The sequence below is a fragment of the Python bivittatus genome, unplaced genomic scaffold (assembly GCF_059951505.1).
Source record: "Python bivittatus isolate LINGU-HERP-01145 unplaced genomic scaffold, Pbiv_v1 ctg000330_np1212, whole genome shotgun sequence".
In the NCBI taxonomy this organism is placed as follows: Eukaryota; Metazoa; Chordata; class Lepidosauria; order Squamata; family Pythonidae; genus Python; species Python bivittatus.
Window position 1 is genome coordinate 19,534,390 of NW_028277058.1, and position 20,702 is coordinate 19,555,091.

The 20,702-nt window shown below is 37.0% G+C and overlaps 1 protein-coding gene across 2 annotated transcripts in view; it reads left to right on the forward strand.

Annotated features, from left to right (window-relative positions):
* The window catches only part of HMGA2 (high mobility group AT-hook 2), a 149,883-nt gene that overhangs the window by 32,089 nt on the left and 97,092 nt on the right, over positions 1–20,702 (forward strand). The window lies entirely within an intron of this gene.

Genomic DNA, 20,702 nt, shown 5'->3' on the forward strand with positions numbered 1-20,702 from the left:
CTTTTCTTAACACATACTCCAAACCTGCCATCTTCCTTGCTTCCCAGCATCAGAATCTGCTACTTGTCTTAAAGCTACTTGTTTTTGACAGGGTGAATTCACACTTCTAGTTTAGGTTGCATGGTTTGGTAATACATTCATTTTTTTATTGTGATCACAAGGTAGGGGTAATGTATCAATATTGGTGGGTCTCAGGCTGATGAGAGACAATTGGTAAGGTGTTGAGTATAGATAGCAGTGACAAAATGTATTACAGACCAAACCTTGGCCTTTCATATGCGTATCCTGATGTCAGATGTAAGAATAAAAGTTATGTGGTTTACATCATGACATCAGAAGGCACATTTTGTCATTTGTCTCCCCTTGCCCCTTGCAGTTGTCTATAGAGACAATTACTTTAATCACTGTTACTTAGAATTATTGTACATGTTTTGCACAGTAAATGCAAATAATTACAGATTTATACCAGTTAATAAATGCTATCCATATTGGAATTTAAGGCAGTAGTTTTGGATGTATTTATGGAAGAATATATTAATAGGTATTGTTATGGAGCTCCACTAGAGAGTGAGATGAATAAAGGCATAATAAATTGATTTTTGCCATATCCATAGTCCCCATCTTTATGGTTTATCAGCTGCATCTTCTCTTCTGCCTTCCATCCTCCACAGGGATCATGGCCTTGGCGTTTTAAGTAATTGCCAGCAAAGGAAATACAGAATCATTCCTGAAGATATTGTTCAGGAAATTCATAGAATCAGCATTTTTTTGATCAACCATTTATTGAAATGATTATGTCAGCATAAACTATTTCAAGTGAGAGAAATGGCTAAGGTGGTAATAGTTGAGGTCTTCTTCCTGTGGGTTGTTTGGGAATAGCAGAACATGGTGATTGACAATTTGAATAACCTAAAACATCATACTGAGATTTGCTATTTGGCTCACCATCTCTTCACTCAATCCTGGTTTCTTACGTTATGTAGGATATGATAGGATTTGAGATATTCACATAGTTTTGAAGTAGTAGGATACCTAAACTTTCTCTCAGTCACCCACACCATCAGCTACCACCATGTATGGTTACTTCATCACATCAGTAAGCGCTGATGTCTAAACTGTAGTAAATAGGATTAGGAGATAGAAATAGGATTAATATCCAGATGTGGGTATTGTCAATAATGTGCATAGGGTTGAATATTTATTTATTAATATTTCAAATTTGTCACTGCCCATCTCACTGCAGAGCAATCATAATCAAGCTTCTGTCTGTCTGTCTGTCTGTCTGTCTGTCTGTCTGTCTGTCTATCTATCTATCTATCTATCTATCTATCTATCAGACTTAGATGCTGCCAAGCTCCAGTTGACTGTGGTTAACTACCAGAAGCTAACTTCCTGGTTAGCTTGCAGGACACATATACTTCACAGAGGATTGTTTTGTGCACACCAGTAAAATACCTGTATGATTATTATAACATTACTCCTGGAAAGCATATGATCCACCTTCCTTCTAATTTCATGGACCAACATAATGGATACAATCAGTCATGTTTCCTGATTTTGTTCAGTAAGTTTGTAGTCTTCCAGCGTTTAAAGGGAAATAGAAAGCTGGTTTATTTCCTTTGCTTGCCAAAACAGCAGTGAATCTTCTCTCTGTGTAGCTGAAAATAATATACCCTCTCTTCAATATAGTACACACTGAAGCTAACCAGATTTTAAAGCCAAAGATGCAAAATCTGTGTATATGTGTGTGTCTGTGAGTTGGGTGTATATATATATATATGTTTTTGTATGTATGTATGTAGATAGACAAATAGACACACACACACACACACACACACACACACCTACCTATCTGCATACCCTGAATTAACCCGATAGAGGAGTACACTCTGCTCTCTTTCACTGTGCACCTGATTACCAATGCGATATGAGGTCTTCATGGAAAGTCTTAATTTTGTGATCATAGGAGCTGTACCACTTTTAAGGTATATTAGAAAAACCCATTCACTAAGTGAATGAAATCCATCTACTGAGTTTTCCAAAGTGAAATTTGGCGGCAGGGAAGGGGAAATAACTTCATTCCACCCATTCCTCTTTTCCTAGCTACAATAATCCTTTTTCAGTGAATGCAAAAAAGTGAATTAGTGAACAATTTCATTGCATGCTAATAGTCTTTCCTAGAAATCCAACCCATTTTGGAATTTTGTGCACAAGACTTAAATATTTTTTCAATGAGTAATAGAAAATAAAGGCATTCTATAATCTGTCATTTGAGAACTTTCTAATGGATGAATGGTCCTAGTCATTATTTTTTCAGCATTCTATATGATGAGATTCACAATCTGCCGAAGTCACTGCTTGGAAATGAAAGTGATCAGTATAGTATAGCTCAGGAAATCCTTAAATTTATAAAGAATTCATATAACTTTAAATAAACTGCATCACATATTCTGAAACGAAGGTCTTAAAAAGTTCATGAAATATATAAATTTGTTTGTCAAGTTGATCCTAGTGAAAAATCTTTCAGCATCTTCAAAAATAGAAATTTGAAAATTAATCAGTTTTGCTTGACTTAAAACTCATTGCACTCCAGCTATACAGATGTAATTATCATTATTCCTGGGTTTTTTTGGAAGATGGCAGGTGAAAGAAATCTCTAGTGGAGAAACAAAAATGTGGGCTGCAAGTTGCTTGAACTCATTCCTTGCAGTGCTAGATTGAGAAGTGATTTATTAGAGCTGCTACAGCCTATAGACCATACATCACCTTCCTGGTTGGCTTTGTTGGCACCTTGTCACATTCTTGTGGGCTTGAGGAATTCATTGTTCTTGTTTGAACTGATAAGAACAAAAAAAAAAAAAAAAAAGGATTTTCTGCCTGAGACCTTGGGAAAAGTAGAAGGGGTGGAATGTTGACGTGAACAGCAGGGCTGCACTTTCCCAAGCCTTTCAGTGAATTTTTTTAGTAAACAGAAGACCACCTATCTTAGGTGTTTTCAGTGAGGCTGTTCTTTAATAAAAGTGTGTTCACATTGGTGAAAGAACAGGTAAATATGCACAGGTTTATGTAGCATGATAAAACGGTCCTGCTCAAATTGATCTTTTGGTGCAAATGTCTAGAAATACTATATTGAGTTCTTCTCTAGGTCTGGAAATTGTAGGGCAGCCTGAGACTTGCGTTGTTATGGAGACACAAGGGAAAAGGCAGATAAAACTGGCAGCCTAATAAGTAAAACTGGTCAAATAAAGCAAATCTCCAAATCTACACTTGGCTCATTTATCTATCAACTCTTTAACTTATCATTCAAAGTCTAAGGAAAGAGATGCTTCTGGAAATAAATTCAGACCTCATCTTCCAATCATCTAACTGGAATGTTAAAAACGAAGTGTCTTTTGATTTGAGGCAGTGCCTCTAAAATTCATTTTTGTGTGTGTGTGTGTGTGTATGGAAATATACTGGTTCTTTTGTAATCTTGGATAAAATAATGGAGAGGTACATAGATGGCTCTTGGGTTAGACTTTGGGCAAACAGTAAAAGTAATGAAGACATTGCACTGCTTGTGCTGCAAATACAGGGCAATGTTATACTCACATTTTTTAACTCAGTGGTACTCATTGAGTAGATGCAGGATTGTGCTGTTAGACTTGTCATGTGCAGTTTGCTGGATTTGCATTTTGCAAAGGATTGTAGGGCTTTTGCTTACCAATATTCCTCATAACGGTGTAAATCAATTTTCCTCAGCTTGGTGTATTCCAGTTGTTTAAAAACTTTAACAGAGCACCCTTTCCTTCATCAGGTTAAGGAAGACTATTGCTAACAATGTAAAAACAGATGTTGTATTGGATCATTGAGCCTTTCCAATTCTAGCTAGTGAATGTTTGTTTTCTATTTTCTTGGAGAAAAGCTGTTGTATTAGTTTCTATATGTTCTGTGGGCTGTTAGTTTCTAGGATACAGAAATTAAAAGGAAGATTAAAGAGTGCTGTGCTTCCCCAACATAGGATGAAAAAGAAGACATAGTGTTGGCTCATACAGACTATATATTGTCACTATTCTCCAATGTAAAAATAAATAGAACAATATGTCAAATGAGAAGATAGCTTTCTCAACCTGATGCCATCCAAATATGTTGAACTTCGATTTTTGTAAGTCAGAGTCAGCAGCATCTCCTGTAACAAAGCTTTGATAAAATATGTCTACAAATATTTGTTCAGCTTTTAGTTTCTTCTTTGATGTACAAATCATTTACTGAATCAGCTTAGATATCATGCTAAGCCATGGTATGTTTAATTGTGATTTGTTACAGTTATCTTAGTTTATACAGCACACTAAGTATAATCCTGGTTTACATATTACAATAGTGTAAGTTCACATACCATGTTTAGCCAAAACCAAAAAAACCATATGACGCTTATGTGAAGCCAGTCTTCTCTATGTCTCTCATTTTTCATACTGTATACTTTTTAGAAGGCATTTAGGCTTGCCTGTTAGCAAATAAACAGGAAACAAAAACACATTTTAGCAGTGGTAATAGACCAGGGTTATGTTTAGTGTTCTTACAGTACCATCAAGAGAAGGAGTTTATCTCCACTTATAGATTAGTTCTCATGGCTTGAGGTAATCAACATTTAAGATAAGGCTTCTAGACTAGCTGTGTTTTATGTTTAGCCCATAGCAAACTGCAGTAGTTAAACAGTCAACACTTGTCATTGTTACTTATCAGGGCTTAAAGAAGGCTTTACATTTTGACTTCATTAAAGGTAAGAAACAGACCAGAAGGAAAGCAATAAGAATAATAAGGGTCAAAAGGTTACATTAAAGGACAAAGTCTGTCTCTAGGCATGGCTATCTTATATCCAAGAGTTCAGAAATCTACCCAAGTATGTAACAGTAGCATCATAAATTTAACTTTTTACAGGGTTTTTCATTTAAAATTATATTAAAGAGTCAGATGCCATTTTATGTCATGCTAGATGTCAAAATTCTCATCTTGTACTTTATGTTAATTTATGTAAACTTTATTTTAGTAACCTACCATAACCTATTTCTATACTGTACTTAAAATTAGAATCCCAACTTTGTCCACAATCATACCTTAAATATGCTAAGCTCTAACTAATCTGTATGAAATGTTCTTAAGCATGTACCAATATTAAACATGTTGTAGCTTCCTTTTGTGTTTTGTTTTTAATTGTACGCCACCCTGAGTCATTTTAAGCGGACAACTATATAAATCAACTAAATAAATAAATAAATTGGAAAGATTATCAATAGCAATGTTTGTTTCCACAGTCTCAAGCTATCATAATGAGGGGTATTTCTGGAACACTTTATGACCGTAAATGTTGCAAGTCTGCCTACGTAGAGCAGTATTGAATAGATACATTCAAACACAGTACACAGCACCTATTAGTTTCTAAAAATTCAGTATTCATTTATTCAGGAAGGGTTCCCTTTTTGCATGAAGTCTGATGTCTAGTTAGAGAGGCAGAAATTCAACCAGTGAAAATTTATCTGAATGAAATTAGTGACCTCTTTTCACTTCTTGATTTTCTGTGTCTCACAATATGTTCCATGCTTCATCATGGGAAAAATGTTATCTTGCATAACAGCATTAAATGTTATCATACATGGTGAAACCATGCTTCCAAAAATTCTGTTATCTCAAACTGCTGGCAACTGCTTTTGGGGGGAAGGTGGAATTTTAATGTTAATACAATATTGGTAATTTTTCTTCATTTGCCATATTCTAGGCTCATTGGGGAGCACAGGCATTGGAACAGTAATGGGCATTTGCCCTTCTATGGGCTGGCAAGCAGTAGTTTTGTTACTTTTCTGTAAATTGTTTCTAAGTTCTGGTGAGATGATAAAATCAATTGAATTCTGCCATTACCATGAAAAATATTAAGTGTTTTCTAAACTCTCTTCAGATACTCATTGTTGCAGATAAAAAAAAAAAAATGCCCCACAAAAATAGTTCTAGATTGAATTTCATCACATGCGGTATGACAATTCCATCACTGAAGGAGCATGGAAGAGGTGCTATGGGGCTACATAAGACCAGTGGCACCTGCAGGATCCTGCTGCTTTTATCAGAATGAAGAAAGGGTCATGGAGTTCCACCCTTATTGGCTGTGCATGCAACATTGCAATGCACGTAGAAAAGGGGCAAGCCTTGCGTTTTTGCAATCCTGCTTTTGCCAGCTGACCCTCCTTGCTCTCTCTGTGGAAAGCAGTATATAAGAGGCAAGAAACTTAAGCAAGTTCCACAATGGTGAAAGTAAACATGTACAATATGAACCAACTTTAAAATAGAAAGCAGTGGTGGTTGACTGATCGTGTTCCATCAAGTCAGTGTGGACTCTTAGCAGCCACATAGGTAGACCTCCTCAAGGATGATCTGTCCCCAGCCTGTCTCCCAGTGGTGCCCTGATTGCCACTGTAATCAAGTCCATCCACCTTCCTGCTGGTTGTTGTCTTCTTCTGTTTCCTTCAACTTACCCCAGCAGTATTGACTTCTCAAGGAACTGGATCATCATATAATATGTCCAAAATATGATAATTTGAGCCTTGAGTGATTTTTTCCTATGATCTACTTGTTTGCTTTCTTGGCTATCCTTGTATTTTTGAGAATCTTGGGAAAAAAGTGAGGTTTCTCAAAAATATCAATACTTTTTTTATCCTGCTTGTTCCAAGCTCAAATTTCACTTCCACACAGTGTTGCAGGGAAAACTATTTCCTGCATGATTCTGATCTTTGTAAGTATAAACACATCACCATCTTTTCCAAAGCCTTCATTAACACCCTACTAAGTACTAATTTGCAGTGTATTCCTTGACTGCTTGTTCCTTTACAGTTGATATACAATCCTAAAAGGCAGAAACTATCCATCACTTCAATATCTTCATTGTCAGTTCTAAGGCTGGTTGCTGTACTTATTGTCATTAGGTACAGCATTAGTATATTAGTTTGGTCTTCTTTACATAAACTGTAGCCCCGTTTTTCACTGTGCTCCTTGGTTTTTGTTACTAGACCTTCCAGATCATTTGCATTTTCAGCTCTCAGAGTACTGTCATCAGCACAGCATAACTTAATGATTCTTATCTTCTTCAAATTCAGCTTTCTTCAGTATATATTCATCATATAGGTTAATAAATAAGGAGACAGTATACGCCCTTATCTCAGTCCTTTACCAACCTGGAGTCTGTTTTTCCATATTCTATGTGGATTGTGGCTTCCTGAGTTCTGGAGTTCCCATTTTCTTAAGTACATTCCATAGGTCAACACAATCAAAGGCCTTTCTATAATCAGTGAAGCACAAACTGACTTCTTTTTTATATTCTTTGGCTTTCTCAGTATCCAGCATACATCAGCATTGTTCCTTACCGTTCTCTAAAACCAGCCTGAATATCTGGCATTTTTCTTTCCACATAGGGCGCTGATCTGCATTGAATGATCCTAAGCGTTACTTTGCTAGCCTGTGAAATTAAGGATATTGTACAATAGTTTGTACGCTCTCTTAAATCTCCTTTTTTGGTATTGGTACATAAACTGACCTCTTCCAGTGTTTTGGACCACAGTGATGTCCAGATTTGCTAGCTTGGTTAGAACCTCTACAGATGCTTTTTCTGTTGCTTGCCATATTTCCAGCCTTCTGACTTCGTAATACCTGGAGTACTAATCTGACTTCATCTTTTAGTACTAGAGGTTCTTCTAAAGAAGGAATAGCTTCTAATATAACTTCCATCTCTGTTCGATCTTAATTGAATTAACTACTGTTTGTCCCTTGGCATCCTTTAGCATATCAGTTTGAGGTTAGAACCTCCATCTGAGTTCAGAGTTCTTTCAGAAAACTTTTTTTTCTCCATTGCAAAAACAGTGGTACTGGTAGATAAATGACTATTAATATAAAGATGTAATTGTGTTTGTGTTTTTCTACGTACTTGAGAAGCCTAAGCATACTTAAATGTAAGCATGTTTAGGAATAGTTCCCAAAAAACTGCAAGATCATCTTCACATTCCAGCTTTTGTCCTGCTGTTTTTCATACTGCTTCTTGCAAAGAGATTTACCAGTAAAATGTTAGCAAGATTGGCAGTTTGGATGCTCTTGCTTCTTTCTCTCTTCTTCCTCCCCCCCTTTTCTATGAGAGCTGTTTTACTTTGCTTTCTAACATTGAACTTAACTCGCAGTGTATCACTGCACTCTGCTGGAGATACTCTGAGCCAGAGCAGACCTCTGTGGATCTCCTAGTTGGCTTTCACAAGGGCAGGTGTGAAGGCTGAGCTGATAACCTTTTGAGTTGTCAGGAACATGCCTAACTAAATATGACAGACTTTTAAGGTAGTCATAGGCAACAGAATTATGTTGTTCATATTCTTTTTAAAATGCACAGAGAATGAGAGAGTTGTTTCTAATGATTATGGAATTTAGCAGGTTAATTTACTCCAGATTAAGGAATAAAATTTATTAGGTTTTACTTGGAACTTCTCAGTTCAGTTTCATTTGTTCATGCTGAGAAATTTGTCATTGACATTAAGTAACTGAATTTTCAGGGCTCAGAGTGGCTGCTCGTTGGCAAAACAAACTTCCTCTACCTCATCCCCCCAAATTCCACAGATAAGACCATTTCTGCAGATTAAGCACAGATCTAGCTACAGTTTACCTAACATATATACATATATAAAAACCAGGTGCCATGAGCCAAAGCAAGCTCATGGATATAAATTAATTAAAAGGTCAATTTTATAGCAGCAGGCAAAAGCTGTTGTATTTTTCAGCATTTGTTTGAACTAGTTATATGCTGTCAAAGAAAAGCAGAAAGTGCTCAGGAAGGAATGTTTGTTTTATCGTGGTTGACCAAAAGTATTCTAGTGGTTATAAACAATGTAGACAGCTGATGATGGGAGGTGCCACTTACTCAATCTGAAACTCATTCACAAACCTTTGACACTGACTTAAGGTCACTACAGATAAAGAGAGAGGCATTTCCCAGGGAAAAGCACTGTAAATTGTATATTACTTCAGTGGGAAAAAAAGCACGAAAGAAAAAGCAGAGCAACATTTTATATTGACTTTAATTAAAAGTTAAAATCCGTGCAGGACACAATCCACTTGGAGAATTTTTTTTTTTTAACTTTTACAAGAAATAGCAAGGACCTTAAAAATATATCAATTAATATTTTAAAGGATGTGTTTCAGATGGGGGGGTGTTTCTAAGATGCATACAGTGGGGTAAAGTATTTAGTCAGCCACCAATTGTGCAAGTTCTCCCACTTAAAAAGATGAGAGAGGCCTGTAATTTTCACCATAGGTATACCTCAACTATGAGAGACAAAATGGGGGGGAAAATCCAGAAAATCACATTGTCTGATTTTTAAAGAATTTATTTGCAAATCATGGTAGAAAATAAGTATTTGGTCAATATCAAAAGTTCATCTCAGTACTTTGTTATATATCCTTTGTTGGCAATGACAGAGGTCAAACATTTTCTGTAAGTCTTCACAAGGTTTTCGCACACTGTTGCTGGTATTTTGGCCCATTCCTCCATGCAGATCTCCTCTAGAGCAGTGATGTTTTGGGGCTGTCGCTGGGCAACATGGACTTTCAACTCCCTCCAAAGGTTTTCCATGGGGTTGAGATCTGGAGACTGGCTAGACCACTCCAGGACCTTGAAATGCTTCTTACGAAGCCACTCCTTCGTTGCCCGGGCGGTGTGTTTGGGATCATTGTCATGCTGAAAGACCCAGCCACGTTTCATCTTCAATGCCCTTGCTGATGGAAGGAGGTGTTCACTCAAAATCTCACGATACAGGGCCCCATTCATTCTTTCCTTTACACGGATCAGTCGTCCTGGTCCCTTTGCAGAAAAACAGCCCCAAAGCATGATGTTTCCACCCCCATGCTTCACAGTAGGTATGGTGTTCTTTGGATGCAACTCAGCATTCTCTCTCCTCCAAACACAACGAGTTGAGTTGAGTTTAGACCAAAACGTTCTACTTTGGTTTCATCTGACCATATGACATTCTCCCAATCCTCTTCTGGATCATCCAAATGCTGTCTAGCAAACTTCAGACGGGCCTGGACATGTACTGGCTTAAGCAGGGCAACACATCTGGCACTGCAGGATTTGAGTCCCTGGCAGCGTAGTGTGTTACTGATGGTAGCCTTTGTTACTTTGGTCCCAGCTCTCTGCAGGTCATTCACTAGGTCCCCCCGTGTGGTTCTGGGATTTTTGCTCACCATTCTTGTGATCATTTTGACCCCACGGGGTGAGATCTTGCATGGAGCCCCAGATCGACCGAGATTATCAGTGGTCTTGTATGTTTTCTATTTTCTAATTATTGCTCCCACAGTTGATTTCTTCACACCAAGCTGCTTGCCTATTGCAGATGCAGTCTTCCCAGCCTGCTGCAGGTCTACAATTTTGTTTCTGGTGTCCTTCAACAGCTCTTTGGTCTTGGCCATACTGAAGTTTGGAGTGTGACTGTTTGAGGTTGTGGACAGGTGTCTTTTATACTGATAACAAGGTCAAACAGGTGCCATTACTACAGGTAACGAGTGGAGGACAGAGGAGCCTCTTAAAGAAGTAGTTACAGGTCTGTGAGAGCCAGACATCTTGCTCATTTGTAGGTGACCAAATACTTATTTTCCACCATGATTTGCAAATAAATTCTTTAAAAATCAGACAATGTGATTTTCTGGATTTTTTTTCTCATTTTGTCCCTCATAGTTGAGGTATACCTATGGTGAAAATTACAGGCCTCTCTCATCTTTTTAAGTGGGAGAACTTGCACAATTGGTGGCTGACTAAATACTTTTTTGCCCCACTGTATCAGAAGGAGACAGACAAGTTTACTGTGAAATTTGCCTTCAGAAGCGTACATTCTTGTAAAAAGGATGTAAAAGAGTTAACTTTTAAAGGAACCACTTGTAAGGAGATATATAACACCCTCTCCCTCATATGTTGCAGTAATATGGCACAATAAGGTCTGTACCATGTACTTTTGGTAGGTCTAAGTTGGTTCAAAATTTACAGCATTTATTTTGCCTCATTGCCTATGCAGTATAGTCTGAAAGCACTCTTCACTTAAAAGAAGGCAGCATTTCTTGTTATTGTTGCATTTGTGATTATCCTCTTAAAAGAGGCATTTAAATGCCTTTCCTTGGATTAATCATGAATTTAAAAGTCATAAACATTTTTAAATGATAATAATTTATAAAATTTATATGCTGCCCCACTCCCAGCAACTGGGAAGTGCCTGTGCCTGGACCATCTCCTTCATAGGGGTTGCACCCAAAAAGTAAAGGCTTGCAAAATAGCCAATTGCCTTTTAATGAAGGTATTGTGACACAATGTTTCCATTACTAGTTAAAAGCAAATATTTTTATTTTAAAGAAAATTCATTCCAGTTGATCTTCTTTGATGAAAGAGTTGATCTGAACTGAAGGAACAAGTTTCTGGTTCCATGTATTTAGAAATGTGTACATACTTGTATCAACTATTAAAGGTCTGTTTAGGCAAAAAACATAGTAATTCCAGTGATCCTATATTTCATAAATGATTTGCTTTCACTGAGTCTCTCTCTCTCACACACACACACAAACATACACATCCTTTTCTTTCAGCAGAATACTGTTTCCTGTATGTTCATGTAGCATATATTAATCAGATTGGGTAGAGCTGTGCCTGGATCATCTCCTTCATAGGTGTTGCACCCAAAAAGTTAAGAAAGCCAGTTGCCCTTCCTTTATTATTTTGCCATGCCATTGATCTTTGTATTCCTACTTAGTTATATCTTACCTTCTCCGCCCAGGAGGTAATTAGCACAGAAAGGGATAGTGTGTCTGTAAAAGGCAACCTTACTCAGGTAGAGAAAGAGAGGAGTGTGTGTGTGTATTCCTGGCCTTTTAGTTGCTTGTATTAGCGTCATGTACTGCTATTTCTCTTGTTTCTGCCAACTGGCCTGGAGCCACCTTCTCTGTTAATGCTCAAGCAGCCAGCAACTACAGTGAGAGAGGAAGCCCCTACTCAGATATTTGTAGCTGCTCTGCCAGTGTCCGCAAAGGAATCTGTAGTAGGTCCAGCAACAAAAACAAATCAGTCCCATGAATCAGCTGGTCAGAAACAGAACAAAATAAAACCACAGTGAAAATAATAAAAAAAGTTCTAACCAAAGATAAACATTTTTAAGTTTCACTTATATTATTTTATTAGGGAGAATTATGAAAACAGTGCATTGGTTGAAATCAAAACAGTCTGAACCAAGATTTAAACTAGTGTTTAAAGTTCTAGGAAAATAAAAAATGATTTAAATATATTTTCTCTTTTCTAGTTTGTATATTGCTGGACTTTTAAAAGTTTTTCTAACTTCTGGGTCAGACAATAAAATCATCCTCGTTTATAGCTCAATAGATCATTTATAATATATTGAATCATAGTCCAGGTCCTTTAGATATTCAGTGAGCATGTTTTCTGCACTACAGAATTATAACTTTTAACAGTTAAGAGGCAAGTGTTTCCTTGATTAAATTTTAGTTTGGCTTCTTTTATATATCCAGCACACTCTCTGAATAATTAACATGAACATCAATGCCATAATTGAAAAGAAATCCCATGAGTTAAACTTGTGGCTTGTAACACCCAGTTGCAAGCCTTTCCTGTGCCATGCTGCTTGGCAAGTTGCTTTCAAAGCAGAAGTTTTAAAAGGAGTTTCTTATGTATCAGCAGTAGTAGGATCAGGCAATAACAGAAAAAATTTAGTGGACTATCTTAATCCCATTAGAGGAGCAGCTTTTCTCATCTTTGCCTAACTACCCCAAATTTTCCATATGCATGCAGAAGAATGTGTCTGTCTCCCACATTACAGGAAAATTAATAATCTATGGGTTAGGGTGACTCTTTTGAAAACCCAACCAGGGCAGGATACCAAGAGTGGCTTTATTGGGTTTATCAGTCCAATGAGTTTTCATTTTGGTTTCTCACTCCTCAGAACTCCATAGGAATTAAATTGACTAAGCTTTGGAACATGTGGAAACTTGCTGTTCTTGACTTAATCTCAAAGTGTTTCTACTGGCAATCTTCTGGCATAAACCAGAAATCAATCTATTCCCCTCAGTTTGAGAAGGAAAAGAATAAATAAGGAAAAAAGAGGAAAAAAAGAAAGAAGAGAATAACTTTGGTTCAGATGACGCCTTGCCAGTAATAGATGAAATCAAGATAATATATCTCTTGATGGAAAAAAGACGACTAATTTTGGTTCTACACTGAATATCAGAAGGAGATCATCTAACATACCAACTTTCTTGTAATTATAGTAAGTGCAAGGGCACGGTATCCTACCCATGAGAATTTCACAGAGATTTTCTTCTGCTTTGGGAAAGGAAAAAAATACATAAAACTGAATAAGAACGGTTGAAGAAAAATGTGGAAGAAATGTTTGGTGCAGCACGAGAGTTAGTATTAAATTCTGATTGTATTTTAAACCAGGCTGAGTTTAAAAGTATCAAAATAGTTAAAGTGTAGAAAATAAAATTGTTGACATGTAGAAGATATAAACTAAAATGTAAATAATTCTGAATTAGAAAAATACAATTTCAATAAATTCATTGCAATTAATCTTTTTAAAACAAATCTGCAATGCTAAAAACATGTTTTCTCTCTTCCATTGAAATTCATTAAACTTCTGCTTTACAACTTTACAAACACTCATCACAGTATAATAACACTTTGGTTCTCTTCTCTCCAGAGAACCAATAGCAGCCAGAAAATAATTTTGAATTACTTTTTAAAACTAAAAGTATGCATACATTTTTACAGATATGAATAGCTACTTTGTTAAGCCAAAAGAGCTGGAGTGAGGGCTAATCCCAAGACAAAACCCCATCTTTTTGTCAAGTTTTGTTGCAGGCCATGAGTCAGACTGATTCAGGTTTTTTTTGAGACAGGTGAAAAGGACACATTGGTTGCTGTTTCTTGTTAACAGTGGGAAATGCTGAATTCTAACATGTTGAAATAGTCTGAGCCTCCTTTATAGGGGCTGGTCTGTAACAATCAGAGATGAAATGTATTTTTGGAGAATCTGCATGATTGGCTAGATAGCCATTATGAGAGGAAGACTGTTTACATAAACATATAGTGTGCACTGCTGCCAATTGGTTTTAGCATTGCATATTAGTTGTGCTAGTTTTCATAAAATATTTTCAAGAAGGAAGATTACTGATCTAATTTTTTCTAATCATGAATGTTTTATAAGTTTATTTAAACCTGTCATTCTGAAGTCCTGTTTCTCTATCTGTTGCTTCTTTACATGAATTTGCTTGGGCACTAGGTTCAGTTATCAGTGTTTTTTATGTTTCTCTGTCCTTCAGATTCCTAAAGTAATGGTTGATGAAAGCACAAGACAGGTTTCTTTCTACCATTCCTAAAGCGGCAGTGGAGTGGGCAAAATGAGGCTTCAAGCCATTTCTTTTGCTTTTCCCAAAGTTAGGAAAGGCTACCCATGAATGTGAAATATCTTCTCAGATTATTTGTACATCTCCTTTACTACTCACCTTTTCACATGTGGTTAAAGTTTGACCTTTTAAAGGCAGGGTTTGAGTTAATTAAATAGTGTTGCCAAATTCTATTTAGATGATGGTATTTTTTTCTCTTCTTTTGTTATCCACTTTCACCGGAAAGTGTCCTCCTATGATAACTAGATATTGCGTGAACCAAGTTTCCAATATGTGACAAGCTGAAAGATCTATTACAGCAGAGTGATTTCTAAAACATAAAGTGCACTATTGGCCATTATGTTAACTTGTAACTAAAAATACCAGAAGATGGCTGGTTGGGCTTTTGTCAGGTTATCTGTATGTTTTGATAGAGTTGATATGCAGCAGCTGTGAAAAAAAACTATTACACACTAATACTAAATTATGTCTGTTAGGGTTGGAATTGGTAGTCAACTCCCTGCCAGAATTCTAAGTAACTTGGTGTCTGCCATCTATTACTATGAACCTTGTCTTTTTTTTTTCAGCTTTCAAGTTAATTACATTGCAACAAAATACATCTTATAAGATGCATTGTGTGTTGTACAATTGATTGATGTTCCTTATCAATGAGCTTATTTAGAATAATTATTGTTTCTGTGTTTTGCAGTTTAGTTTAGTGAAGGGCAAATGCTACTATTGACCTTTGTATTCTTTACTTTCTTGAAGTCAGCATTAGTATTGACTAAATATACATAAGGATTGTTAATAATTATGCAAACTACAGATTTCTTAGCTACATCAGTGTTTCCCAAACTAAGTAGAGTGATTCTATTTTCTGCATTGCTTTAAATGCTTCTTTGAGTTGTAGATCTTTCTTGCAACTAAATGTGACCTAGAGCAACACTGGAAAGTGTCATTTTCTGTATTTTTTAATTGTATATAAAATGGAAAAAGCAGAAGGGCTACACAAGGTTTATTATGACCCTTTTAAGGAAAACTAAGCATGAAAACACTTGTGATTGATTATTCAAAGAATTAACTTCATCTTGATATTATTATAGTTACAACCTTTGTGCTCTTTCTGGATTTCTTTTTTCTCTAAGTTAATGGTACAGTATTTTCCATCTTTGAAATTAATGGAAAATTTAGGATGGCTCACTCCAGTTTGCGATTTTGTGATGGTCCATGAATATCCCAATGACAGTTACAGACAATGGTCCTACAAGAACAAAGCCAACATCAGCAATAGATTACTTGTGATAAATTTTATTATGGATTGTATTTTGTTCACAGGAAAAAATATTGTATGGGTACTTAAATCAGGTTTGGTATGAAGCTGAGAGAATAAAAAATAAAACAGGCTGGTTGGCCTGTTTGGAAAAGAGGATGTTTTTGAGAACAGTATGTTTTCCATTCATATTTAAAGCAAATTTTGTGGTTCATTTTAATTTATAGGTGGATCTTAAAACATAAAGCTTTGCACTTGTAGCTCTTGTATAATGCCTGTTTGCTTGCAAATGGGCAGGTGGTTCTGCAGAAGGGAAGAGACACCGACCCTACATAATTTTACATGTAGAAATAGAGATAATTTGCCTAAGTTTTAGTTTGATCAAAAACTTCAGATTTGTCTGTGTATTTAGGCGATACTGTTCTCTTTGAGAACATATTAGTAGGTTACACTGAGAGAAAACAAAGGCATCCCGTTTCATTCTTCCTGGAATGCAACCATGACCGGAAGGGGTTATTAAGAGTATTAAATTTCCATATTCCTAGCTTTTCAAAAGGATTGCAAAAGGTAATTTGCAGGAAGTAGCCAAATCTTTTTGTCAGCCTGCAAAGTGAGCTGGATAATCATTCACAGCAACTTCTCCACTTCCTTAACTTTGAATAAGTTGTGCATTAATCTTTACATTCTGTCTCAAACTGATTTAGTGTTCACCAAGTGTGGATATGGTAAATTAAAAATAGTTTTACAATTGTCTCCATCTTTCTTCCTGTACTAACAACAGTGGGATCACCTAACTAGTCTATATCTTACAAATGCTTGTTATATTGCCATAACTAACATAGTCTTCTTTTTTTCCCTTGTGGTATACAGTGAGGCCCTTTTATTGTTGGGGAAGGTTTTCTGTGATACAAGTTATTCAAGAAGCAACTTTGAGAAATGAGAGCTCTATCTACAGATACAAGAGAAAACACTGTAGTCACATTTCTTGATCCCTTGTTTTCTTTGTACAACTGCCACACAATGTCTTTGATATGTACCCTTTCCTTATCTAAGGAAAAGCTTAGAATTTTCTTATAAAGTAAAAGATGCCTCCATCCATGTTTATGAATTTTCTTCTTTCCATTGCTTTCTCCTTGGGAAAAATGTGCAGCAATTCATATGGAAATCATAGTATTAATGAGAGCAGTGTGTATGAATCAGTAATACAGATATATTATCCATAGCTGTATGCACTTGCCAGTAACTAAAAGATTTCTATCACAAAATGGGGACAGAAAGGAATTAGAAGGGGGCTTCCAGTACCTGGGCTGCTAAAATTCAAATAGCCATGAGATGGCAGCAAACAGAATTTTCTTTGCTCCCATCTAGTGGTCAGCTGGACTTTTGCAGCCCAGATAGGGAAATTCTAGTTAGATGACTACCTTAAATAAATTCAAGTCTGGCTGCAAAGAGCTCCATATTATTTTTATTTCTCTCTTCTTTGCTTCATTTTGTTGCCTATAAAACCATGCTTTCATATATAATTGATTAGTAAGTTACATAATTACCATTTTATAGCAAATGCCTTGCTTGTTTTCTACATCAGGGTTAAAGGCAAGCGGGGGAACCCTCCTACTGACACACACACTTGATGGTCTTGGCTGAAGGACATTACAATTGGCAAAGACCTGAGAATAACTTGCACTGGTAGCTGCTGAAAAGAGTATTTGGCAATGAGGTGACCCACATGACTATGATTCATACTGTACTCTTGAAATATGGCAGGAGGCCTAGGAAAGGATTTAGTGCCAACACTGAGAGAGCGGCGACACACTCAAATATCACATTCTTTTTATAGTACAGTCATTTCTCACAGAAAAAATATTGAACTTGGCCTGCCAGCAGAAAGATAGCAGGCCCAATTGTGATTTTATGGCTTGAGTCATTCAGTTAATCAGTTAGTGGTAGAACATAGGAAACCTTCTATTAGGCCAATTTGGAAAAATGGTTTTAAATGAATTAATAGTGACATTGAGCAATTTATTCATTTACTGTATTCTAAACCACTTCAAATCATGGATTCTTAATATGCTGAAATTTAAAAGAGGAGAAGACTTATTTTTTGTTTATGGAAGTAGTGCCATCTCTTTTAATTTGCAACTACTGTTCCTTCCTTGACCAAGACACAGGTAGTCCCTGGGTTAAGAAATGCCCAGTTTACAGATGACCCATAGTTAAGAACAGAGCCTATTGTAGCAAAATTCGAGTTAAATACACAGTGGTTCAAGTTCATTACACAATACTACTTATACAGTATTATACAATAATACTGTTCTGGCTAACATACAAATTTGACTTAAGGACAGACCTTGGGAACGGAACTTGTTCTTAAACTGGGGACTACCTGTAATCCTTGAAGAATTGATGCCTTTGAACTGTGGTGCTGGAGAAGACTCTTAAGAGTCCCCTGGACTGCTAGGAGGTCAAACCAGTCAATCTTAAAGGAAATCAACCCTGATTGCTCATTGGAAGGACTGACAATGAAGCTCAAGCTCAGATACTTTAGTCACCTAATGCGAAGAGAGGAGTCTTTGGAAAAGACCCTGATGCTGGGAAAGATTGAAGGCAAAAGGAGAAGAGGATGGCAGAGGATGAGATGGTTAGATAGCATCACTGAAGCAATGAGCATGAAAGTGAGCAAACTCAGGGAGGCAGTGAAGGACAGGAAGGCCTGGCGCAATATGGTTCATGGGGTCACGAAAAGTCGGACATGACTTAACGACTGGACAACAACAACAACAACAACAACAACCTGTAATCCTTATCTAGTGTATAAAAATATCTTCTGTATTATTTTATGTCAATATATTGGTTCTACTTACAATGGGGCAAAAAAGTATTTAGTCAGCCACCAATTGTGCAAGTTCTCCCACTTAAAAAGATCAGAGAGGCCTGTAATTTTCATCATAGGTATACCTCAACTATCAGAGACAAAATGAGAAAAAAAATCCAGAAAATCACATTGTCTGATTTTTAAAGAATTTATTTGCAAATCATGGTGGAAAATAAGTATTTGGTCACCTACAAACAAGCAAGATGTCTGGCTCTCACAGACCTGTAACTACTTCTTTAAGAGGCTCCTCTGTCCTCCACTCGTTACCTGTAGTAATGGCACCTGTTTGACCTTGTTATCAGTATAAAAGACACCTGTCCACAACCTCAAACAGTCACACTCCAAACTCCACTATGGCCAAGACCAAAGAGCTGTTGAAGGACACCAGAAACAAAATTGTAGACCTGCAGCAGGCTGGGAAGACTGCATCTGCAATAGGCAAGCAGCTTGGTGTGAAGAAATCAACTGTGGGAGCAATAATTAGAAAATAGAAAACATACAAGACCACTGATAATCTCGCTCGATCTGGGGCTCCACGCAAGATCTCAGCCCGTGGGGTCAAAATGATCACAGGAATGGTGAGCAAAAATCCCAGAATCACATGGGGGGACCTAGTGAATGACCTGCAGAGAGCTGGGACCAAAGTAACAAAGGCTACCATCAGTAACACACTATGCCGCCAGGGACTCAAATCCTGCAGTGCCAGATGTGTCCCCCTGCTTAAGCCAGTACATGTCTGGGCCCGTCTGAAGTTTGCTAGAGAGCATTTGGATGATCCAGAAGAGGATTGGGAGAATGTCATATGGTCAGATGAAACCAAAGTAGAACGTTTTGGTCTAAACTCAACTTGTCGTGTTTGGAGGAGAGAGAATGCTGAGTTGCATCCAAAGAACACCATACCTACTGTGAAGCATGGGGGTGGAAACATCATGCTTTGGGGCTCTTTTTCTGCAAAGGGACCAGGACGACTGATCCGTGTAAAGGAAAGAATGAATGGGGCCATGTATCGTGAGATTTTGAGTGAATACCTCCTTCCATCAGCAAGGGCATTGAAGATGAAACGTGGCTGGGTCTTTCAGCATGACAATGATCCCAAACACACTGCCCGGGCAACGAAGGAGTGGCTTCGTAAGAAGCTTTTCAAGGTCCTGGAGTGGGCTAGCCAGTCTCCAGATCTCAACCCCATGGAAAACCTTTGGAGGGAGTTGAAAGTCTGTGTTGCCCAGCGACAGCCCCAAAACATCACTGCTCTAGAGGAAATCTGCATGGAGGAATGGGCCAAAATACCAGCAACAGTGTGTGAAAACCTTGTGAAGACTTACAGAAAATGTTTGACCTCTGTCATTGCCAACAAAGGATATATAACAAAGTATTGAGATGAACTTTTGATATTGACCAAATACTTATTTTCCACCATGATTTGCAAATAAATTCTTTAAAAATCAGACAATGTGATTTTCTGGATTTTTTCCCCCATTTTGTCTCTCATAGTTGAGGTATACCTATGATGAAAATTACAGGCCTCTCTCATCTTTTTAAGTGGGAGAACTTGCACAACTGGTGGCTGACTAAATACTTTTTTGCCCCACTGTAGTTTATTATTTTGCTGAAGTATACAAAATTAATGTTTATCTCTGCTGTGGTCACAAAATAGTTATTTACCTAAGAAAATATGAGAGCTCTTGGTACAGGCTTCAGGTACAGCTTATAGATGGCTGATTTTTTAAAAATCATGATGCCTTATAGGTAGATGTAGTATGTATATGAAACTAGCTGGAAAAGATGTACAAAAAATATCAGTTTATACTAACTAAATGTAAAGGTATATCCTGACCATAGATCATAATGCTTTTACAAAAACTCCAGCTTAATCCTGGTGCCTCCAGTTAAAAACTTCATTGACAGCAGATGTTAGGAAAATGTTTGAAAGAGGCCAGCTGCCAATAAGAATGGGCAGTATTTAGCTAGCTGCCTGATTCAGTTTAAGGCATTTTCATATTGCGTTGGTCATAATGGTGATAATTATTTTAAAAAAGGTACAGTATGTCTGAATTTTTCAAAGTAAAGTGGTATATCCATGATTATGATTCCAAGAGAACGTATTTCACATGTTGCTTTGATGTAGTGAAA